At 37.1% G+C, this 26081-nt stretch overlaps 1 long non-coding RNA gene and 1 pseudogene across 11 annotated transcripts; one reads left to right on the top strand and one right to left on the bottom strand.

Annotated features, from left to right (window-relative positions):
• Window positions 1–264: 264 nt before the first annotated feature.
• Window positions 265–26081, top strand: LOC123892196 (annotated as a pseudogene).
• On the bottom strand, window positions 5593–24074 carry LOC123889714. 11 transcript variants are annotated; one of them, XR_006802612.1, is made up of 10 exons: window positions 23910–24074; window positions 23788–23832; window positions 23628–23681; window positions 23116–23197; window positions 22947–23022; window positions 22177–22200; window positions 21874–21943; window positions 21112–21209; window positions 6225–6337; window positions 5593–6043 (listed from the first exon to the last, which is right to left on the bottom strand). It is a non-coding gene; the product is annotated as an uncharacterized LOC123889714 (long non-coding RNA). The 11 variants fall into 11 exon arrangements; XR_006802614.1 differs by having other exon boundaries at window positions 22947–22996; XR_006802613.1 differs by having other exon boundaries at window positions 23116–23168.

The following is a 26081-nucleotide window of genomic DNA, read 5'->3' as shown; positions in this document are numbered from 1 at the left end:
CCACACTTAAGTCAAGTGCGCATCTCTTGAAATTGGTGACAATTGGTACTAATAAACGAATCATAGAATGAAAAGCGTAAAACTGTAAAAGTCCATCTTGTAGAATTATAGAATGAACCATATTCATATCATATCTGCCACCAGTACGTAATCCTTGTTGATTATGAACCATAACTAGTAACTAGTAACTAGTAACTACCATCATTCATTATACCATCTATATATAAACTCTGCAAACACTCCAACAATGAATTGTGGAAAAGAATTCAAGCTTTTTACAAATGTTGCTGTTGCGTCTTCATCCTCTTTCTTTTCTCATCATCTTCTTCTTCTTTTTCATCTTCCCAATTTCATATTCAGTACCATTAATTCATTGTCATTCACGGTATTTTTACTTCTCCATTTTCACTATATATATTTCAAAATTATGCATGTGAATGATTCTTGTGGGGTTGCAGGAATTGGGAATCAGTGCACTGGTGTCAAATCATTCACCGAGGAATTGATTACCTACTCTGGTGTTCAAGGATTTTGCGTGTATACTACTTTAATTTCATATAATTTATCAACTAATTTTGTTGTGTTTTCTTTGATACTGATTGATTTCTACCGTTTTTCATGCTAGTATTTGTTAATAATTTATACTTGGATTGTAACTACGGTAATTTATGGTATACTTGAGATTTAAAAAATAAAAAATAAAATTGAAGAATAAAATGATAAATAAATGATCATATATAGGGTATGTTTGTTACATATTAAAAAAAAATGAGTGATTTTGATTTAAAATAATTTAGAGATTAGTTTTTAGAGATTTTTAGAAAAGTTGAATTTACTTTGTGTTTGTTTATTATAATAAAAATCATTTTTTTTAAAATAAAATAATCTTTAGTTTGTTTAGATACAACTTATAAAAGTGATTTTTTTAATTATAAACAATTTTTTTCCTTTTAACATTTCTTTTCTCTCTCCTATAAAAAAAACTATTATTTTATAAGCTACTCTTAGTAGCTTCTCATTTTTAGCTGTTTTATGGTTATTTTTAGCTTCTGATTATTTTAAAAATATGTAACAAATAGACGCAAAACAATTAAAAGTGATTTTTTTTTCTAAAATAAGCTATTTAAAAATATTTCATAGCTATCATTTAAAAATATTTCATAGCGCTATCATATCATGTAAGTACAACTCAGTTGGTAGCTGCAGCCTGCAAGAACATATGTAGGGGACCGGCTTTGAACCGGGATTTCCCACTTCTCCACACATCAAGTGTGTGAGTAGGGATGGCAACGGGTGCCCATGGGTGCGGGTTTGACACTTACCAAACCCACACCTGAAATCATCACCCAAACCCAAACCCAAACCCAAAGGCTGTTCGGGTGGCAAAACAACACCCACGCCCACACCCATTGGGTTCGGGTTTTTTCCACCCAAACCCGCAGCACATTTGAAAATAATTTTCAAATTTAAGAAATTAAATTCCAACATAGACTTTGAATTAAATTACAACTAAAATTAAGGTCTTCCAAAGAAATTCAAACATAGACTTTCAAGAAATTACAACATAGACTTTCAAGAAATTAAATTATAACTAAAATTTAAGGTCTTCCAAGGAAATTGAGGGAGACTATGGGGGTAATTAGGTAATTATAAAATATTTCGGGTGGGTGTATGGGTTTCGGGTGTGAGTTTGACTATACCAAACCCACACCCATATTATCGGGTGTCACCCGAACCCAAACCCAAACCCAGTCAAATCGGGTTTCGCCCGTTGACTTGAGTTTGGGTTCGGGTGGGTCTCTCGGGTTTGGGTTTTTTTGCCATCCCTATGTGTGAGTCTAGCCACTAGCTTGCTACTTGACAAAAAACAATTTAATTTTTTTATAACTTCTTTAATATAGAAAATAAAATAAAGTCTTTTCCTTTCCTCCAAAATCCTCCATTCAAACATTATTTTTTGTGAAAAATGAAGTTTGTATATTTTAATCAGTGAGGTAGGCAATGGAACATTGGATTCATGGCTTATTCCTATGTTAGAGCAGGTAATCGGGCAGAAGATTTTATGTGTATATATTATTTCCTAATGGAATATTACTATTAGTGATTTGTTTTGTTTTGTTTTATATGTTTGCAGGCAGATATTGTTTGCCAGAAGGTGATAATGAGATTCCTGCATTATCCTTCGTGGTAACATTTCTTTTCTTACCGTGCATTTGAATTTAATCTTTTTACTCTTTTAAACACCATGTACAGGTGAAAAAAATGAAAGAATTGAAGGGAGGATACAACATTGTTGGCATCTCCCAGGTAAAACATGAGAATTGGGATTTGATTTTTTTCCTTTCTTTCAGCTTATATGAATTGTTCTTACGAATATCAATGGATGCTAAATGCTAATCATTTCTCGGCTAATGCTATTGTGGACCACCTTCACAAGTGGTCCATCGTGGACAAGTGATATACCGAATATAAATTTTACAAAATTCAACGTTGGATTAAAAATTTATATCGTATAGATCATCCATAAATTTTTTAAAATTTTTTTAAACTCATTTGATATGTTATTGAGACCTATCAAAGTTTACGTTATTTAATAAACCGTTAATCTTGATGTGTCTCAATAACGTATCAAATGATTTTCAATTTTTCGAAATTTTTATATGGATGATCTATATGATCTAAACTTTCAATCCAACGATAAATTTTGTAAAATTCGTATTCGTTATAATGTTATTCATAATTGGTCCATCATAGACCACTTGATGAAGTGATCCATATTAGAATTTACCATCATTTCTCTATTAGAAAGAAGTTCATTTATACAAAGGTTTTAAAAAATATTAGACGGCGACAACAAAAACTATGTTCGTTTGTGGTTAGGATTATGCTTGATATATAAAGGATCTTAAACTTTTTCAAATTTCAAACCCATCCTGTGAAGTTAATATATATGGTAGTTGTCAACTTTCAGCTTCATCAATGATCTCCTTCTGGTAAATACTAAGTTACTAATATGCCTTTTCTGCTTTTAGTGGCTGCAATCCTTCAAGCCCTTGTTGTTGTTACATCCTTGATCCACGCGCGGACCCAGCCATAAATTTTTAGTGGGGTTAAAAAATTTAGGCATTACAATTTTTTTTATCTCGATAATATTTCAGTTTTTTGACGGCAATAAACTCATAGCATTTCATTAATAATCAAATCTTGGATACAACATGTATATAAAAAAAACAAAAACCGAAAAATTACTAATACATCATGTAAAATTACTACTAATATAACATGTATATCCAAAAAAACACAACAAACCGAAAAATATTTATTCAAAAAAATAAACCAACAAACTATATCTAAAAAACCACAAAATTTCTATTCCAAAAAAAAAAAAAAAAGAACTACTAATTTATTGAATATATATTAAATCATGCGTATCACTTGTTTATTTCAATCAGCTTATATCTTATTGATTTTAATTCCAATTTTATCCGTATTTAATTTTTATTCCAATTTTACTGTATTATCTTACTTGAAAATATTAAATATTAATTAAACCTTTTTTTTATGTCCTGTCATATTTATATGCTAGTTCAATTGCTAATTTTACCCAATTCTATACATTCAATTAGTGGTCCACTATATTTTGACAAAAAAGTCAAAGTTGATGATTATAAAATTAAACTATATAACTTAAAATAATAATTCATGTATAACCAAAAACTTGAAATCATCAATAATAGACTATAAACTAATATTTGCACCAATACTTAAACTAATATGTATACGAGAGACTTACAATTATCAATAATAAACTCTAAACTAATATTTACATTAATATTTGTACGAATATGTATAAAAAAACTTAAAATTATTTATAAAATTATTTATTATTTGTTTTTAAAAAAATTTGGACCGGGATGATGTGGCTATACTTGAACAGGCCCGTCCCTGCCTTGATCAATGTTGTTGCAACGGATGGCAAAAATTCCGCCATATAAACTCGGGATTGCAACCTATTGCCACACCACGACGTGTGGCCAGGGACGGATCCAGAAACTAATCGAATAGGGGGCTGACCATTTTTTATAAGAAATATTACATAAAATTTAATTGTAATTTATATAAATAGGGATCAAATTATACAAATATAAAATTATTTTACACTGATTTATTTATCGGAATTAATTTACACTATAATTATACATACAAATTAATAATTATTATATATAAAAAACAACTTTGAAGATACCATTGAGGGTGGGAGGGAGGGGCCGAAGCCCACCCTTACCACCCCTTAAATCCGGCCCTGCGTGTGGCACTTAATAAATTGGCTAGGTCGGGTAGCAGAAAATCCATGATGCCATAACCGTTACTTAACATTATTGTCCTTGATATAATTCTACCGTGTTTCTACTTTTCATAGAATTTAGGTTTTTGAAAATATGTTGTTCATTGCCATCTGTAAAGGTTTGCGGAAGCCACGTAACCTTGACAAAGTATTTGATGAAAATTACATCTATACTTTCCCTTTCTTTTATGCATCTATATATTAAGCATGATTTTCCAGGAAGTTGCAACAGTTTGTTGAAAATTCCATATCATTTATGTAATTACATAATTCATATCACAATTGCTTCTTTTTATAGTTTTGTTATTTTTATACTTCATTCTTGAATTTCCGTTGTCCAACAGGGAACTTTAATTGGTCGAGGTGTGGTAGAGTTTTGTGATGGAGGACCTCCCGTAAGAATCTAATTTTACAAGTGCAATTTTTTTTTATAATAATTAATATTGGGTTGTCCATATGTTTCTACATATTACGTGGCAAGCCATGCTGAAGAATAATGTTTTCCATGAAATGTTAATGAGAAGTCTTGTACGAGAATTAGGGGAGTTGATAATCCATTGTTTCATACTAGTGTTAATCCCGTGCGGATGCACGGGTGCAACATGTTTACATAGTATTTAGAACTCGATATTAATTTTTTAAAAAAAAACTTAATTTTTTATCATTATCAAACTCCAAATGTTTTTATTGACACCATAATTAATTAGAAACAATTTTTAGAATGTCTAGATTGACAATATTTTTTTTTTAAATCAAAATATTTATAAATGGCAATATTATTAAGCTAAAACTTTGATCTATGTTTGAATCTGAAATCTCACGGTAGTAATTATCATTTTGTCTAAAACCAAATAAAAACTTACATAGTGTCAAAATTAACAAAAATTAGAGCAAAAGCATTTAAAACTTAAAAGTCTCAATCACTTTTTGATAAAAGTAATAGTAATTTATTTTTTTTGTAAATATTAAAAACTATAAATAAATTGAACTTAAATGTAAAGGATAAATGAAAGAAGCAAAAAAAAAAAAATGATAAAACAAGTCCAATTGACACAACCTTCACAATCTTAAACTCATATTCATCATTGTCAATTTTCACAGCCTTCACAATCTTTCTTAACATGGACATTACCAATTTCATCATTGAGTCAAATTTTCTTTAAGTACCAACTACTTGATCAATCTTGGATTCATGTTTGACATCAACAATTCATAAAGATATAGTTAATTTGTTCAAAAAAATAAAATTGTGTATCATCATTGAATGTGAGAAGACTTCTTAACATACTTAACATAGCTTCTTTTTTTTCTTCTTCACATACATTCTTTAAGCATTTAATATGTGTTTTGACTACATAACATGTACCAAGTTGAGCACTCATTCGATGTATTTGCTGGTAGTTATTATGGCAGCATACATGAAGTAGCATAAGCAATACCAATTGGCCATACATCAGTGCAATTTCTGCAACAGTAAAAATTACTACCACTAATGTCACATTCTTACAAATTCCCAAGTCCTAACCTCATATCATAAGTTGTATTTCTGTATTCCTCCTCTATTCACCATATGTACTTGAACACTATGTATTCAGCTTCTTCCAAATCAACCGGGAAAAAAAATTAAATTAAGACAATCAAAATACATAAAACTTCTACTACCTTTGCAAGAAGCAAGATGAATGGATCTTCACTCACCTAATAGCATAAAATACAATCATAAGTACATGTTCAAGTAAAGTGGTTGCTTAATATAATAAGATGGCATCCCATGTACTGTTATTTTGTTCTTTATATACTTCATATAAGTCTGTAGTTTTTAGGATGATGAACAAATATAAAAGATAGATAGCAATAATAAATTAAATTAATGTACTACCTCTTTCTTCATCAATGAAAAGGAAGTGAGAAACTTCATGCAAATATCCTCTTCTTGCACTTCTCCTTTCCTTTTTACAGCAGCCACACATTTCATTGAGTCTAAGGCATTAACTGGGATTCAAAATTGGTAATGTAATTTTATTGGTAAATGTAAATTGAACATAAAGCTATACAATATTGAAATTGAAATTCAACAGCAGCCACACATTACAAATGAAATTGAAATTGAACATAAAGCTATACAATATTGGTAAATGTAATTTTATTTCAGGAAATAGCTAGCAACCCATTTTATCCAATGTGTTCTAACCACAAAAAAATATTAATAATGAAAAGTTAACTGCTGAATTGAAAATCCAAAAAATAAATAGATCTCGTATTTGCATTATTGGAAAACAAAAATGAAAAGTATTCAGCGACTGCTGGTTCTAAAACCTTAAGGGCCCGTTTGGTGCACAAGATAAGAGACAGGATAGGATAACTATATCATATTCTGTCTCAATCCAGTGTTTGGTGACACAACAGGATATGATAAGTTAATCCTGAAACTTATCCTATCCTGTTTCTCTAGTTAAAATCCTTATCCTGAATTTGAGCTGGGTTACCAGCAGGCAGTGTTTTAAAAACCGGACCGGACCGACCGGTCGAACCGGTCGAACCGGGAACCGGAGCCTGTCCGGTCTGGTTCATACGTTGGATCGTCCATGTTGTTGGACCGGAGAGGACCGGAGAGAACCGGAAAAAACCGGGAAAACCGGTGAACCGGCGGTTTTTCCGAACCGCCGGTTTGATTACACGCATGTTTTTTTTCGCCCAAAATTCCAAAACGATGTCGCTCTTTCTTCTTTCTTCTTCCCTCTTTGTTCGGTTCTGTTTCTTTATTTCTATTCTGTTTTTTGTAGGTTTAAAATGGTGTGGTTTTTTATGGTGTTGTTTGGTGGTATTTGGTAGAAAATTATGGTTTTTGTGAGGAAGATGAAGATTATGGTTTATGAGTTTCTGTTTGTGTTTGTTGATGAGTTGCGGTGGTTTTTTATGATGATGGTGATGAATGAATTGAAGGATGTCGAAAATGGTGGAGAGGGGAAGCGCATCTGTTGTTGTTCTGTCTCTCTTCTCTAATTTTTTTTATTGAGTTTTATAGACAAAATTAGGTTTTAGTGTCCATTGAACAAATTTATGAACTGGATTCAAGAGTGTTTTGGAAGAAAAAATGGATTGAAGTGATTTGTGCTTTTGCTTGGAGTGTAGAATTGGTGAAGATTGGATGAAAAGAGAGGAAGGAAGTGTGATGCTTGTTCAGTTTCCCGTGTTTCCTGCTTCCTTATTGATTCCTTTGATGATTTTTGGTTTTTTTTTAATGAAATTAAATATAAATTACAATAATAATGATAAAATAAAAAATAAGGAGAAAAAGAAGGGTTGGGGGACGTGATTAATGCTGTTGTTGTTTTTTTTTTTTTGTTATATTTATAATAATAATGATAATAATAGTGATAGGTAGTGTTCTGGTAAAAAACAAGGGGGTTTGTGTTATTGATCAAATGGTGTGATTACACTCAGTTCAATCCCAACAACCCTGGGAGTTTTATCAGTCAGAATTCGTCCCTTTACAAATGAAAGTGAGGAGCTATTTATAGAGCTTCTAGTCTTCCTCTCCAAGCAAGGGCTCCTAAAAATCCGATCTTCAGCGCCTTTTCCGGTGGTGCAGCGTGAAAGTAGGAATAAAACCTTGGTCTCCAAGCCATGGCAGTTTCAAGGAGTTGGTTTCTTCATTCCCAAGTTAATCGCTAAGGCAGAGAAGGATGAAGATATTTTGTTATCGTACGTAAATCCATCTTATGGGCGGTATCCTTCATTGTCTACCTCGCCCAGGCCTTATATCGCCAAATGGACACCTAGAGTTTAATTGTTTTGGGCCTGTTTCCTTTCTCATATTAATTGGGCTAGTTTGATTTTGCCTTTAAGCCCATTGCCCAGTCCACAGCCCCCCAAGCATGAGAGCCGTAGGAATGAAATGCTTAAGTACAATTCGAATTTCCCTCCATAATTCTTGGCGCGAAGTTACATCCTCTCCCACTCCCTGGCGCACGTTCCTCTGTTCGTGTATAATCCTCCTCAACCGTCTCCCCACTAGCTATTGCCACGATGAGATTTCTTTGTCTATAAATGAAGCGTTCAATGCCCCGATTAACTCATTCCTTGTTGTTCGCTAACCTTTTAGACTTCTCTTCCACATTATGTCTCCCAAAAATCCTCCTTTTGAATGCGGTCAGTCTCCCGCCTCTCCGGTTATCAAGCGGCTCCGTCGCATGCTGACCATCAATACTGAAGACTTGATGGAAGATTTTGGCGAATTTTCTGAATTCGTCAAGGAGCTTAACGACTACTGCTGGAGGTTGACCAAAGAAGAGAAACGCTTTCTCGATAGTGTGCTTCGTCTGGAGAAGGAACTGAAGGATAGTGCATCCTTTGTGATCGCTGTGGAAAATGTGAAGGAGTGCCACGCCGAAGTCACTGAAGCTGTTGACAGCCAGATAGAGATTACGAAGGAGACTATGGGTGTGCAAGAGGAGATCTTGGGGATATGCTTCAATGAGGAGCGCAGAGTGGATGATCGTTTGGCGATGCTGAATAAGGAGATGAAGCCGCTGGTGAAGAGGAAAAGGGCTCTTCAAGGCGAGATTAGGGATGACATTGCTAAGTTGATTTCCCGGCGCCATTCTTTGGTGGACCTTCTGGACAAACAAAGCGAACTAAGGGAGGATCTGAAGCCTATTGACGAGAATATGGTGAAGGCGAAGAGGGTGAAACGGGCATTGGAGGAAATGCACCGTATCGCCGTTGCCGATGCTGGTGAATTGGGGGGTTCTACCATGCCCTGAAGCCTTTTGTTTGCTCATCTTTCCGTTTTGTGTTTTTCTTTCTAGTATTTGTAATTTGCTTTCGGATTTTGGGATCTTTGTTATTTTGCTTCTGTTTTCTTTGCTTCCGTTGTATTTCCTTTGTATGAATTTGAATATTTAAGCAATTTCCTTTCTTTCTATGTTGCTCTTCTGTTCCTTTTAGTACCGTCTCTTTTTGCGGTCTTTCATAACTAAAATGGGTCAAATTTTGACCTCTGGGAAACGTAAAAATGGCATTTTTCGAGATAGTCAAAACTTGGTGGTTGCAACCGTCCAAGCATTTGCTACTATCGTTAATAACGATGTTAAGCTAAACACTGACTATAAATATCGCCTGCTGAAAACTCGAATTTTTATCCTCTTGTTTTGAATCTTGATGATGGAAAATAATAATGCGAAAAAACCTGTTGCCAGAGATACTCCGCCTCAGCGGAGGAAGAAAAGAGTTGAGGTTTCAACCTCTAACTCCACTCGCTCCCGAAGGTCTAAGGATGTCAAAAAGGTGGAGGTTATCGTTCTTTCCTCGGATACCTCCGATTCTGGTAGTGGTGACGAGGATTACGTTTCGTTTCTGGAGACCTATGTTCCTCCTGAGCTTCGCGCTTCCTCGTCCAGTGAAGAAGAGGGGTCCCGGGTCACCGTGGAATCCAAGATGACTTTCCCTGAGCCTATGCAAAAGGATTCGGAGTCTGATTGATAGGATTTTAGGATTTCTCCATGTAGCCTTGGTTTCTCCTCGTTGTACTTTCCATTTTCTGCTAATAATAAAGATTTTCTTTCTTGCTTTGAGTAGAATGCGTTACTTTGTGTTTTGTCTTTGCTTTTATTTTATGTCCTGCCTCTCCTTGATTTTTGGCTTTTTTCACGTTGGGCGTTGTCCTGGCGTGGCCCTCCCTTTAAAGGCGTTATAGTTAGGCGTCTCGCCTATAGGCGTTGTATTTGAACATCTGACGATAAATCTTCTATGATTTACTCTTGGGATGTGCGCTTTGACACGTACTTGATCCGACGACCCGTATGACACTACTCGTTCGAACCTTATACCTTCGAATCGACGTTAGGACTAAGGTTTATAAATAGGGAGTTTTGCTCTTTTCCTTCCTTCCATTCCTTTTGCAACTTCTAACCTAGTTCTGCCCACTTGTCTTGCTTTTCGTAACTTCGGTATAGCTTCATTTCTTCCTCTTCCAACTTCGGTGGGGCTTCTCAGTCGTTTTTGAAGACGTCCTTTTCTCTCGGCTTTGAAGTGTTACCCGTAAGGTATTTTATTTCGTACCTTTATTCTTTTTCTTGATTTAGTTTCGCTCAAAGGAGGAAAACCCTAATTCATAGGTTCAGAGAATGGTTATCCTGAGGGAGTTAGATGAGAATGAGGGGAGAATCTCGGCCTCTTCTCCTGGTTACTTTGAGTGGGCGCGACAAGTTCGCGCCCATTATACTAGGGCAAACGGCGTTCTTAATAGCCGGGGATTTTATTCGGAGTTGTGGGGTTTTGATGTTGGAAGCAGTAGCGATAGTGACAGTGATAGCGATAGTAGTAGCGGTAGTGATAGTGATTGTGTCATAATTTCCCCTTCCTCTTTCACAGGAAAGCGGAAAAACCCTTGCCGAGATTTGGTGGTTGCTGGCTATACTCCCGTCACCATGGAGGTTCCTTCAAAATACACTAGTGCGGAGATGGTGATGAGCTTTAGGAAAGCCGTCAGGCTTACAGAGTCCAGACATGAGGAGTCTATCATCACTGAGCCGGTCCGAGAAGATGAGTTTGTCTTTTTTAAGAACGGCACCCCGCCGGATTACTTTTATCTCTATACTGGCGTGATCCAACCTCTAAACCTCTGGCTTCCTTTTACTTCTTTCGAAGCGGAGATGTTGAGGGTTCTTAATGTCGCCCCCACTCAACTTCATCCTAACAGCTGGGCCTTCGTAAAAGCCTTCGAGGTGATGTGCCTAGGTTTTGAACTGGTACCCTCGATTGGTGTTTTCTTCTGTTTTTACCATATCAAAAACCTAAAACCCCAGACTATGGTTTCTCTTAGTAGTCAACCCAATCATCGCCTCATGAGTCTGTATGCCTCCAACTTCAAAGGCTTCAAGGACTCCTTCTTTAGGGTTCGCAGTAGCGACCAACTTCCTGATCTAATGTATGATGAGATAGGAGATCCCTTGTTCCCTTTTTACTGGACTGACAACCCTAGGCTTATAAAGGGAACCATCTTTGAAACTTTGAGTGACTTCGAGCAGGACATTGTCCACTTTCTTGATTCTTTTGCTCTTATGGACACTGCTGATATCCTTAGATGTGAGGGTAATAGCGAAGCTTTGACAGAGTATTTACGTAAGTGATGAACTTGGCATGTGTGCATATTTCTTTTTATTTTAATGTTGATCTTGCCTTATTACTAACCTGTGTTTTTCTGATTCCTTTATTTTTCAGAAAGAATGAGGACCATTTCGAATGAAGAAAGACTGGCGTTCTTGGCGAAAGCTCGTCAACAAAAAACCAATCCTGCTGCTGGCGTTGCCGATCCTCTGAGGCAGCTACAAGTGGAGGAGGCTGGAGTTAAAGAGGGACGGAGTAAGAGAAAGCATGACGGGCGCATCCCTGTTGAGATTCCAGGAAAGGCGGCTGCTAAAGAGGGTGTCGTCCCGCCACTTAAAAAACAAAAAACTGAGAAGACTATCCAACCAGCTGGAGATGCCGACAAAGGCAAAGGCGTAGCTTCTAGTTCTTCTCAGCCTCCCTCCCAAGACGCCGATGCCGATGCTCCTCTTACCTGGAGCTCTTTTGATCCCTTTGATTTCATTGAAAGGGGAGTGACTATGGTTGGCGATATGACTCGCTTCACCAACACTCCTACCGCAGATCTCAGGAAGAAAGCTTTGGAATACGAGGTGAAGGGCACTCTTCTCAATTACTTGCTGACAAATCGCCAAGAACAAGAGGTCCAAGAGGCGAAGCAGAAGGTGAAGACCGTTGATGACAACCTTGCTGACATTGAGAAGAGATATACTGAGACCAAGACTAAGTTGGAGGCAGATATTAAGAAGCTGAGGGATAGCCAGGAGAGCGAGGCTGAGAGGTTGAAGAAGGAATATGAGGATAAGCTGGCGAAGGTGAAGGAAAGTTATGCCGCCTCCGAGACCAAGCTGAAAGAGAATGCTGCTGCTCAAGATGAGGTGATTTCTAAGCTTTCTAAAGAGAAAGATGCAGCGGTGTTCTCCGTGGGGAGCTTGGGCGAAGAGAAGGAGAGGTTGGAGACTGACGTGAAGGAGCTTCAACTGTATGCTGCCAACCAGTATGAGGAAGGCTTCGCCTATGCCCTTGAGCAAGTCAAGCTTCTTTTCCCAGACCTCGACGCCAAGCGCTTAGCTGAAGCTGATGCGATGAACCAGATTATTGACGGAAAGCTTGTTCCCTATGTACCTCCCAGTGAATGATATGACTTTGTTTGTAATGATTTTTGTTCTCGCCCTTCTGTGGCTTTTTGTAACTATTTTGTATGCCCTGTTGTGGCTTTGAACAATTTGCCCCTTGGCTGGGTCCTTTATAAATTTCTTTATTTGCCTGATTTCTTCTCTTCATAACTTTATGGATTTGCATTACGTTGAGAGGTAACGCCTTTTGTCGTTCTCGCTTAGGAAACTTTATCCTTGCATCTGCGACATCTTCGATTTTCTATAATAATTGTAAATTGATACAAATAACTTTATACCTGTTGTTTTTTGGTGGTTGCAAATGATTTGGCGTTGTGATGAATCGCCTTGCTTTGGTTATGTATAAGCTTTTTCTGGTGGCGTCAATAATCTCGCCTTTCTTCACTGTATCTTTTTCTGACGTACCCAACTCGTAAGACTTACAGGTAACGCCAAGGCTTTGCAACCTTTTTATTTTTCTTTTTCTGACGTACCCAACTCGTAAGACTTACAGGTAACGCCAAGGCTTTGCAACCTTTTTATTTTTCTTTTTCTGACGTACCCAACTCGTAAGACTTACAGGTAACGCCAAGGCTTTTCAACCTTGTTTAATTTTTCTTTTTCCGACGTACCCAACTCGTAAGACTTACAGGTAACGCCAAGGCTTTTCAACCTTGTTTAATTTTTCTTTTTCCGACGTACCCAACTCGTAAGACTTACAGGTAACGCCGAGGCACTGTAACCCTTGTTTAATAATTTTTTTTCTGACGTACCCAACTCGTAAGACTTACAGGTAACGCCAAGGCACTGTAACCCTTGTTTAATAATTTTTTTTCTGACGTACCCAACTCGTAAGACTTACAGGTAACGCCAAGGCACTGTAACCCTTGTTTAATAATTTTTTTTTTTTCTTTTTTTTTCTGACGTACCCAACTCGTGGGTGACGCCAAGGAACTGTAACCCTTGTTTAATAATTTTTTTTTTTTCTCTTTTTTTTTTTCTGACGTACCCAACTCGTGGGTGACGCCAAGGAACTGTAACCCTTGTTTTTGGTTCAGCGCTCACATCTGAGTTGATCTTTAAGTAAAGATTCAGAGCTCAAGTTTGAGATAACCATTTTTGTTGGTTCAGAGCCCGTAACTTAATCAGGTTGACCTTTATTTGGGATATGCTGGAAGATATAAACTACTAGAATTTTGAAATTCAATGAGCCTCGATAAAAACCCCCGTTAAAACAGGGGAAAAGAGTGTCTCATTGTTTTTTATTTATTTATGAAAACGGTTCTCATACATCATTTAAAAATATTGCTAAAAGAAGAGAATGGTTTTACTTATTCTTCCACCGATAAAGTGATGCTCCGTGATTAGCTATAGTAGAACTTTAGGTTTGCTACGTTCCACGTCCTTGGGAGGATTTTTCCTTCCATGGTCTCTAGGCGATATGCTCCTCCTTCGAAAGCTTCTTGCACCCGAAAGGGGCCTTCCCAGTTTGCTGCGAACTTTCCTCCTTTATCCTTTCCCATAGGTCTTTTCAGCACCAGGTCGCCTTCTTGAAAACTCCTTTGTTTGACTCTCGTATTATAACGCCTAGCGGCTCTTTGCTTTATGGCGAATTCCCTGAAATGCGCTCTTTCTCTTCTTTCCTCGATCATGTCTAGGTTCTCTTCCAGAGCTCTGTCGTTCTCTTCCTGCGTCGTGGTTTCTCTGCGCCAACTAGGAGGATTTATTTCCACCGGGATCATCGCGTCCGAACCATAGACCATTGTAAATGGCGCTTCACCTGTCGAGGATTGGGGAGTGGTGTGATACGACCAGAGGATGGGTGAGATGCGGGCTACCCAAGCTTCGCCTTTACTATCTAGCCTTCTTTTTAAGGCTCTTAGTATCACCTTATTTGCTGACTCTGCTTGTCCGTTAGCTTGTGGATGCTCCACTGATATAAAGGTGTTTTTGATTCCCTTGCTTCGACAGAATTCAACGACCTTTTCGCTAGCGAATTGTGTACCGTTGTCGGATACGATGTATTTGGGCAATCCAAATCTGCAGATGATTTTCTTCCAATAAAAGATTTTTACCTGTTCCGCCGAAATGCTGGATACCGGCTCTGCTTCAATCCATTTTGTAAAGTAGTCTACGGCGACGATGATCCATCGCGCTTGTTTATAGCCAACCGGAAATGGGCCAACGATATCTACACCCCACATGAAAAAGGGCCAAGGGGATAACACTGACTTCAGTGGCTCCCCCGGAACATGATGCAGGTTGGCGTGTCTTTGGCATTTGTCACAGTTTCTTACATACATGGCGGTATCATCATGTATATCTGGCCAATAAAATCCTGCTCTCAATATCTTTCCTGCTAATGCTCTTGAACCGATATGACTACCACATGATCCTTCGTGTACTTCATTCATGATGCGCTTGGCTTCTTCAGTACTGACGCATAAAAGGAGGGGGGACGCGAATCCTCTCTTATATAGCTTATCCCCTACCATTGAATACCATGCCGCCATTTTCCTCAATTTAAAAGCCTTTTCCCTTTCTTTCGGGAGCTCATCCTTTTGGAGGTACCGGATAATGGGCGATCTCCAGTCTTCTTCTTCTATTACCATCATTACCTCTTCCCCGTTGATGCTGGGAGTTTTTATGGTTTCTTGGATAACGGTTCTATGGCTTCCTGGTTTTTTGGTGCTCGCCAACTTTGACAATAGATCTGCTCTCATGTTTTGTTCGCGGGGAACGTAAACTAATTCGAACGAATCGAAATGCTTAGCTAGGTTTTGCACCTTCTCCACGTATTTGATTAACTGCGGCTCTTTCGTTTGAAACTTCCCTGATACTTGGTTGGTTACCAGCTGGGAATCACTCATGGCCTTTAGCTCTTTTACCTCCATATCGCTTGCCAACTTCATTCCTGCTATCAAAGCCTCGTATTCCGCTTGGTTGTTGCTAGCTTTGAAGGCGAAACGTAGTGATTGTTCTATCATCACGCCATCCGGTCCTTCCAGTACTATTCCGGCTCCACTTCCTCGCACATTGGAGGCCCCGTCAACTGAGAGTGTCCAAAACGCCGTTTTCTCTGTTGTTGGCGGAGTAGACATCTCCAATACAAAATCAGCTAGTCTTTGTGACTTAATGGCCCCTCTAGGTGAGAAGGTGATGTCAAATTCCGATAATTCCACGGACCACGCCACCATCCTTCCTGCCAAGTCTGGCTTTCGGAGGACGTTCTTGATAGGGTAATCTGTTTTAACCACTACCTGGTGGCTTTGAAAATACTGCCTTAACTTTCTGGCTGTGACAACTACCGCGAGAGATAACCTCTCTATTCTTTGATATCTTGTTTCTGCTCCCCTTAAGGTTCTACTTACAAAATATATAGGTTTTTCTTCGCCTTCTATTTCTTGAACTAGAGCTGAACTCAAAGCTCTATCCGAAACTGCGAGATATAGGTAAAGGGTGTTACCTGGTAATGGGCGTGTTAAGATGGGCGGTGATGCCAGGAACTCTTTTAGTTGTTTGAAGGCTTCTTCGCATTCTGGCGTCCAGGAAAACCTCTCATTTTTCCTCAGAGATGCGAAGAAGTGGAAACCCTTTTCTCCCGCACATGATAGGAATCTGGATAGTGCGGCTATTCTGCCTGTCAAGGTCTGTACTTCTTTCACGGATGTAGGGCTCCTCATGTCTATGATGGCTTGGCATTTTTCGGGGTTAGCCTCTATGCCTCTGCTGGTGAGCATAAACCCTAAGAATTTTCCGGCTTGTACCCCAAAAGAACACTTTGCTGGGTTTAGTCTCATGTTGTACTTTCTTACTGATCCCATGATGTCCAACAGATCATCATCATGGCGACTTCCCTCGGAAGTTTTTACTACCATGTCGTCGATATATACCTCTAAATTCTTCCCTATTTGCTCAGCAAAAACCCTGTCCATCAACCTTTGGTATGTTGCTCCCGCATTCTTCAGTCCAAAAGGCATGACGTTGTAAAAATAGTTGCAGGTATTCGACATAAAGGCTGTATGGCAGGCGTCTGAGGGGTTCATCTTTATTTGATTGTATCCGGAGTAGGCGTCCATAAAACTCAGCATCTTACACCCCGAGGCGCCATCAATTAACCTGTCTATGTTAGGTAGGGGATATGGATCTTTGGGACACGCCTTGTTTAAGTCTGTGAAGTCCACGCACATTCTCCACTTCCCGCTGGCCTTTTTCACCATGACGACATTTGCCAACCATGAGGGGTATTTTATTTCTTCGATGAATCCTGCTTCCTTTAGTTTCTCCACTTCCTCTGCTATAGCGACTCGTCTTTCTTCTCCCACCTTCCTTTTTCTTTGGGAAACTGGTTTTGTGCTGGGTGATATTGAGAGTTTATGTGTTATCACCCCTTCGTCAATCCCTGGCATATCTGAAGGTTTCCATGCGAATAGGTCAGCGTTATCCTTCAAGATTTTGATGATTCGTCTCCTCTCCTCGCTGGGCAACGCTGTTCCCAAGCTAGTTGTCTGGTGAGGGTAATCGCCAATTTGAACCTGCTCCAGGTCTTCTATAGGGCTTACCCTTCGATCTTGGAATTCCTCCCTTGGATCCATATCTGCGCTCTCTATCATGTTTATGCCGCCTGGAGTTGCGGCTTGTCTTCTTTCGAATTTCCCGCTTGCGCTGGAAGTTCGGTGTCGTATCTTTAAGCTGGACTCGTAGCACTTCTTGGCGAGAATCTGATCGCCCCTTACTGTTCCTACTCCCCCATTCTCGAGGGGGTATTTTATTGCTAGGTATAGAGTGGACATGGCCGCCCCTAACGCGTTAAAGGCGGGTCTTCCTATAATAATATTATAGGAGGTAAAAGGAGTTTTAACTACCAGATATCGCACTTTGATAGTTTTGGCATTGCTGCCTTCTCCAAACGTGGTAAGAAGGGAGGCGTAACCCATTACGTCCACTTGTTCGCCAGAGAACCCAACCAGGGTTCCGGAGTATGGTTGCAATTGCTCTTCTGCTAATTGCATGGCCTTGAAAGCTTCCCAGTACATAATGTCTGCTGAACTCCCCGAATCTATCAGTACTCTTTTTACATCACAGTTCAAAATTTGGACTTGTATCACTAAGGGATCATCGTCATGGGGTGCTACCTCCAAACCATCCTTTGCCGTGAATGCCAAATCCGGTACGTCTAATGGCTGAGGTTGACTTACGAGGTATATCTCCGAGATGGCTCGGCGTACATACCTTTTCCTTGCTGAGCTTGATTCGCCCCCGCCTGAGAATCCTCCCGCTATTGTATTCACGGAGATTCTCCCCTTGGGAGGCTCTCTGTTTGGCCCAGGAGGGTCTCGTGGCTCCTGCCGGGGAACTTTTGGCACGACAACCCGCCCTTGGGCGGCGTCGTCAATGAATTTTCGAAGGTGTCCGCTTTTTATTAGTTCTTCAATTAAATCCCTTAAGCGGAAGCATTTTTCTGTGGAGTGACCTCTACACCTGTGATACGCGCACCAGGCGTTATCGTCCAGCCCCATGGGGATGTTACTGGTTCTCCTTGGGGGGAGGTTTGCCAAACCGGTGGCCAGAATCTCATTTAAGACGTAAACCTTTGAGGCGTTTAATGGCGTGAGGTCTTCATTGGCGGGATGATTCCTGAATTCTCTTCTGAGCGGTTGGCGGTAGGGCTTCCCATGATGCCTTTGCCATGGGTCTCCTTGGTGGCCCCCTGATTTTGGTCGTGGGTGCTCGGGCGCTCTAGCGGCACGGCCCACGTATTCCTTCTCCTTAACGTCTCTTTGCCTTTTCTCGGCGTTACTTTCTTCGCCCTTAATATAACACTCCGCCCTCTTGTTCACCTCTTGCATCGACGAGGCTGGCTTTTGGGCTAAGGACTCATTGAAATGTCCCGCTCTTAGCCCATTGTGGAAGGCTGCCACGAACATCTCCTGATTTGGATTTGAGACTTTGATGGTGGCTTCGCTAAATCTGGCGAGGAAGTTACGCAATGACTCGCCATGGTTTTGGCGGATGGAGAAAAGACTGGTTGATGTGACTTTAACGTGTTTCGATCCAGCGAACTGGTGAATAAATTTTTTATGAAAGTCAGCATAACTCTCAATTGAGTTTCTTGGAAGGTTCATGTACCAACGCAGGGCGACATCCTTGAAGGTGCCGGCTAGTAATTTACACTTTAGATGTTCCGGAGCATTGATTATGGCAGTTTGTGTCCCAATTGCCATCAGGTGCTCCCTTGGATCCGTCTTTCCGTCGAAGGTAGGAAGGTGAGGAACCTTGATTGTTTCCACCACTTGGGCATCCCACAAGTGCTGTGCTAAGGGTTGTACGTCCATGACGCCCTCTCCCTCCTCCTCCTCCAAAATCAATTTTGCTCTTTCTTTCTCATTAGTTCTTTCGGCTTCGATGGCCGCAATCTGAGTTTGTAAGCGCCGAATCTCTACGACGGCGGCTTGCAGGGTGTTAACGTTAGAGTTGTCGTGGTTTTCGTGTTCTCCAGCCATGTGAAGATGTTTGATTTTTCGTCTAGTTGCTGTGATAGGCTGGGATCAAATGATTTTACCGCAGCCCCACGGTGGGCGCCAAAATGTTCTGGTAAAAAACAAGGGGGTTTGTGTTATTGATCAAATGGTGTGATTACACTCAGTTCAATCCCAACAACCCTGGGAGTTTTATCAGTCAGAATTCGTCCCTTTACAAATGAAAGTGAGGAGCTATTTATAGAGCTTCTAGTCTTCCTCTCCAAGCAAGGGCTCCTAAAAATCCGATCTTCAGCGCCTTTTCCGGTGGTGCAGCGTGAAAGTAGGAATAAAACCTTGGTCTCCAAGCCATGGCAGTTTCAAGGAGTTGGTTTCTTCATTCCCAAGTTAATCGCTAAGGCAGAGAAGGATGAAGATATTTTGTTATCGTACGTAAATCCATCTTATGGGCGGTATCCTTCATTGTCTACCTCGCCCAGGCCTTATATCGCCAAATGGACACCTAGAGTTTAATTGTTTTGGGCCTGTTTCCTTTCTCATATTAATTGGGCTAGTTTGATTTTGCCTTTAAGCCCATTGCCCAGTCCAGGTAGTAATTAAAAATGGCATAAAAATAAAAAGGAAATAATAATAATAATAATTATGATAATTAATGGATGGAATATAAAAAGGGAATAAAGGGGAATAAATATGGTAAATAATACAAAACAAAATTTATAATAATAATGATAATAATAGTGATAGGTAGTAATTAAAAATGGCATAAAAATAAAAAGGAAATAATAATAATTATGATAATTAATGGATGGAATATAAAAAGGGAATAAAGGGGGATAAATATGGTAAATAATACAAAATAAAATAAAAACAAATGGACATAAGATTTTTGACCTTTTTTTATAGATAAATTTATCTGATTTAATAATTATATAATTTTATTATAGAGACCGGTTCATTCCACCGGTTTAATCCGATTTAATCCGGTTTATCATGCAGTTCGACCAGTGACCCGGTGGTTCGACCAATAAACCAGTGAACCAGTACCCTCATCGGTTCGATGTCCGGTCCGGTTTTTAAAACATTGCCAGCAGGATATGATAAGAAAAAAAAATCGTTGATTTATTCTAAAAAATATATTTTAAAATAAAAAATTGAAAATTAATAAAATAATTTGATAGTAAATTAATAATAAAATAATTAATTTTTAAATATATATGTGATTTTCTCACAAGGGTAATTTTGTAATTTATATAATCTAAAAAAATCAAAATTCTCCTAAAATTACAATATTTTAAATTAAAATAATTATTAAAAAATTGCAAAATAAGAATATTAATTTAAATTTAATAACAACTTAAATATAATTCTTTTGCAATGGTAGTTTTATTATTTACATATATCATATATTTATTTAGCTTATCTAACATGTATAATTGAGTTATTTATTTGATCATGATTCATATAAAAAACTTAATTTGTTTATTTTCTCATGATTTGTATTTAAAATTTAAAGTTATTTGATTACTTTTTCTTTTTGTACAATTACTTATTTATATTTTTATTTATAAAATTCAAAGTATTACAATATAATTTTTAACAAATAACAATTGTTTTACGAGGGTAATTTTGTCATTTAAATATGTTATGTATCTTATCATATTGGTATGAACAAATATGTATTAAAAATATGATATAATAGTTATCATGTTTGTTATCATGTGTGCACCAAACACAGGATAGGATAACTGAGGATAACTGTTATCCTGCTGATATCCTATCCTATCACTATCCTGTTGTATATCTTATCCTGTCACTATCCTATCCTGCGCACCAAACGAGCCCTAAACAATGTTTCTTTTTCTCCATGAACTGCACAAAAAGTAATATGCCAAAGTTTAACAACGCTAAAAGAAATAAGTAATCTTCATAAAAACTTACTCATATTAGACATAAACTTATTAGATATGCAGTATAGTATAGTAATCTATTTCAATTAGTCATAAACTTATCAAACCAAATATGTATAGTGTAAAAAGTTGTGCTGGAGCAATCTCCCATAAGCAAGTCATTAAAAGTAGTTTACCTATGAGAATGACAAAAGCCCCAAAATCCTTTGTGAAATGCTCGATGACCAAAATCCCCGAAAGCTATAATTTTTCTTCTTTCCATTACTTTTAGCTCCTGCATATTTCAAGCACCAAGAAAGAAATGAATTGATGCAAAAAATTAAAATAGATACGATTTACAAAAATATATAATTACCGAAACACAAAAAGCAATGAAATAAAACAAAATGACCAAAAGTTTGAGACCTTTATGAGTTCTAAGAACTTTCTTTCCTAAAAGGGATCAAATTCCTTGAAACACAGAGGAACCAATATGCAAGAAATAACAAACGGTTCTTATGACACTTGATTGCATGTATTACATTTCATTGCATATATAACAATTTCCTTGCAGAAGATAAAAGTATTTTTCATTGATTCCAAAGACTCTAAATTTCCACTGGATTAGACATCTTAGAAAGAGAAGACACTAAAAACTAATTAAAAACAAAAACATAAAACTCAACTTCGTCTAGAATTCCATTCTTTTTTATTTAGAATTAGTTAGATCTTAACAAAAGATGTAATGAACCAATAACAAATAAAACTCAAAATGAAGTGTTATTTCATAAATTAAAAAGCCCATAACTGAAGAGTAAATTTCATCAATCTCTCATTCAATGAATTCATTTCTAAAATATTTGAACCATGTTTCTTAGCCCAGAAATATAAACATAACCTACAAAAACAAAAGATAAAATAAATGATTGATGCGTCTTTCCATCCCTTTCTATAATTACCTTACATACATATATGTAGTCAAGCAATTTTCATCTCTCATACCAAACTTTCTGCCATTATTTCCTGTTGCTGAAGAAAAAAATAGAGAAAAAGAAAACAATAAATGAGGAGAAAAAAACCCAGAAATCATGAGAGAATCTCTCTCACCCGATTGTGTTCATGGAGAAGAAATACATTCAATCAAACTAATAGTTGAAAAGAAATGTAGATGAATAACAAACGGGGAAAGGCAAAAAACACCAAAAATGGGGTATCTCCGGTTAACATTTGGCAAGACTTTTGTGAAGAGTATGGATTCTTACCAATAGCTTGAATAATCATGGGATCTGCAGACCAAAACCATCTTAAGGTTAGGAAAAAATTGTCGTCCACTGAATTAGAAAGTGGCAGGCAATAAAAAATCAAACATTTGCATCAGCTGATAACATAAAGAGAGATAACAAAAGAATACTAACAAAATACACATGATGACATTTAAGTAAATATCATAACCAGAAATAAGGCAGTGAGACACTAACAAATTTAATTAATTCGAAGTCATACCCAAAGTTAAGCCTAACAGGAAAAGCAGAGTTATATAATATCATGCATGAGCAACCTAGTTCTCATTTTGAAGTTTATAACAAATATAGCTATAAAAAAAGAATTAGATCCCTACCTAAAACTGTGCTATATGAGTGCAACAATTTTTCCCCTTCAAAATATATCCATATCAATATAGTAAAAAAATAATACTACATGAAAATCAACATGACATGTAATGAAAATGAACATAACAGTAAGAGTTAAAAATACAGACAATCGAACCCAAACATAATAATATTAGGCATGCCTCATGAATATTGGAAGGTTTGGATCAGATCATATTTAAATACACAGTTGAAGAAAACTTGAATAACAATTTTTTATTGAGATCAAATTCAATTGGTAAGAATTTTCAAAAAGAAGATATGCAGTTTAAGAACTTATTTAACGTGAAGGAAAAACTCATTTTAAGACCAATCAATTGTGCTTTTGCAAATTAACTCCTCCTCTTAGTTGTAAATTTAAACTGAAAAAGGCTTAACTTTACCTTCCACAACTCACAATTGTCTTCTAAAGTTGTCCATTGAATCTCGTCGCCTAGTGAATCAAACTTATATAATCATCTATCAATGTATCAACCATTCCAAATAACTCATAATTGAATCAATACTTCAAATTTAATTTAGCAAACAGAATTGTGGAAAATAATGACCTACCTATGGCAAAACTGATATGAAATTGTGTACAAACCTTTAGAATATTGTATTTGCTAGAGATTTTTTATGCACACAAAGAAAACTGTATGTATAGTTAGAAGATTATATCTGAAAAAACCTGTCTAATATGGTTAAAATGATGCATATTATAAAGGCCACAGATAAAGACATTCAAAATTAAGTTCATGACTTATAGTTCTATTGTAGCTACCACAATTTTCCACATGGGCATTTTATCAAACACCTGCAATGCATTTTATCTCAATTACTAATTCTATTTCTATCCCCACTACTACCCACACCCAAAATCAAGTAGTTTAACTAAAATTGATAAATCAAGTAGTTTAACTAAAATTGATACTGGGATAACAACTCACAAATTTTAACAATCTGGCATATAAATTTGCAAAAAGAACAAATATTTCAAGTGCGTGAAATGAGAAGGAAAAAATGTTTATCATGCATAAAAGTTATGGGTAGAAAAAATAAGCATGGAGAAGATGGAACTTTACCAAGAATTGAGATGAGGAATCCTTACAACCCTAACCTTCATTCTCCATGCCTTCCTACATGGATGTAAATCAGAAACCAACTCAAATGAAAAATCCATTACAAAGCAACTTACAATTAAAAGCAACAAAATGGGCTCAAATCCGAAGGATGAAGCCATACCATTGATTAGGGTATTTATAAGGTGGATGGAAAACTTGTGTGATGCTGCGATGGAGAAGAAGGTGCTGAGCAAGCATCAGAATCAAAATAAGAATATAAAAGGAATAGAATCAAAATATTACAGTGATGAAGGACAAAAGTGAGATTCTCAGTTGGAGAGGGATTTGAAAAACGCGCAATTTTCTTGAAGCTACAGCGTCGGGGGACGAGGGAGAAGGTGCTGGGTACGCGCCTCTTTTGCCCCTAACAGTATTATGTGAAGCGGTTTCTATTGTTAATAGATAGGATTCATGTGCATATATTTTCCATAAACCAAACATTGACATTTCAGTTCTCATCAATTATTGAGATTCCATACTTTTTCGTCTAAAATGAGCTCACTTCGATGGAACCAAATTCTGAAGTGTTATCTTTGTTTCACCGTATATTGTGTTTTTAAACAATAGGGTGTAGAATAACATTTTGTTTTTAACTCTATAGGTGTCTTTCATTACTTTATTTCTCATTATAGTGGAGAAATGGGAATGCAATTCTCGTGCTTTAAAGAAATATTGATTAATATTGATTAAGTTCCTTCTTGTTCTGCTTATCTTGCTTCTTATTGTTCTTCTGTGTATTTTTGCCTCTCTAGATACTTATCATTTTCAACTTATTTATGAAATATTCTTCTTTATTATTGTTTAAACAGGTTAAAAACTTTATCTCTTTAGGGGGCCCTCATGCCGGTATTGCTAAAGTTCCCATGTGTGGTGTGAGTATCATTGTTTCTACCCAGCTTGATGCCTTTATTCTTTCTGTATTATGATAGATTTTTGAAATACCACATTCAATAGTATCAATTTACTTGGTGTCGGCACCATGCCATTCTTTAATTGAATTGATTATTTAATAAGACAGTCTGAACAGATAAGTAGAACTTAATGTTTAACTGCAATGGGATAATACCAGTAGCCGAGATGAGTGCATATTAGGATGAGTGTAATAACGAAAATAAGATCCTGACAATTAAAGAGGTCTGGTTCTTTCTTGTCTCACTTTCCTCCACTTCGGTTTTCTTTCTCGCGTGCTTCCGACACTGTAGCTGTCATATTTGCAATTGCAACTAGCTTTCATTTGTTCAAAACCTTCACATTAAAACCAATCTTGATTTCAGGACATACCTAAATATTTGGAGAGCAGTAGGTTCCTCCCTAAACTTAACAATGAAAAACCTGGTCAGAGGAATTCCACTTACAAGGAAAGATTTAGTAGCTTAAAGAATTTGGTACTTATCATGGTAAGTCCTCAAAAGTTAACTTTCTTTGATATGTTAGGAATATTTAATGCTCAATTCATGAGAGAAATTTGTTTATTTGTTGTCTTATGTTATACTCCAACAGTTTGAGAACGACACGGCTTTAGTACCAAAAGAAACATCCTGGTTTGGTTATTAACCAGATCGCCACTTCAAGCCAATTTTACCACCGCAAAAGGTATTCTTTTAATTTGACATGTCTAAGATATTTTCTGTCTACTTGGTGCCAAAATCAGGCATCGTTCAAATGATATATCAGTAGAGTTGCCTCCTTAAACTTCTATTGCCTATTTATATGCCATTACCATTTCAACATTTTCAACGTCAAAGAAGTTTTAGTTTTCAAAAATAAAATCTTGAAATAGCCATTTTAGACAGAGATGTCTGAAACACTTGTTTGAAATTCCTGGCATTATTAGCTTAGCTGTTACTTGATAGCTTTACATCAATGCACTCTAATGCATTAGAGGATCATTATGGTTTGACTGACGGAACAAAATCAGCATTAACGCATTATGGTTTGTTGTAGTAATAAACCACTTGATATATAGCTTAGCTGTATTTTTGCTCACTACCTTAATCTGCTTTGCAGACAAAACTTTACACTGAAGACTGGATTGGCTTAAGAGCTTTAGACGAAGCTGGTCGTGTCCATTTCATTAGCGTTCTTGGACAACATGTGGATATATCCGACGCAGATATCAAGAAACATGTAGTACCATATTTGAACGGCCAAAAATCATGATTGTACATTGTTGATGTATGTGTTCAACAGTTCAAGTGTCAGCTGATACTTTATTAATATTGTTTCTATTATTGATGTACGTTGTTGGTCTATGTGTTCTTCTATACTCATATCTATTCATTGTTGGAATGTATTGCTAAAAATTATTAGATGTAATATGTTGTTAAAATGTATAAGAGTAATGTTATTAAGTGGTGTAATATGTTGTTAAAAACTTTACATACCTGAATTGTTCCACTACACTTTTACACAAAT

Source organism: Trifolium pratense, linkage group LG6 (genome assembly GCF_020283565.1).
Source record: "Trifolium pratense cultivar HEN17-A07 linkage group LG6, ARS_RC_1.1, whole genome shotgun sequence".
Lineage (NCBI taxonomy): Eukaryota > Viridiplantae > Streptophyta > Magnoliopsida > Fabales > Fabaceae > Trifolium > Trifolium pratense.
This window is presented reverse-complemented; position numbering and strand designations above follow the sequence as displayed.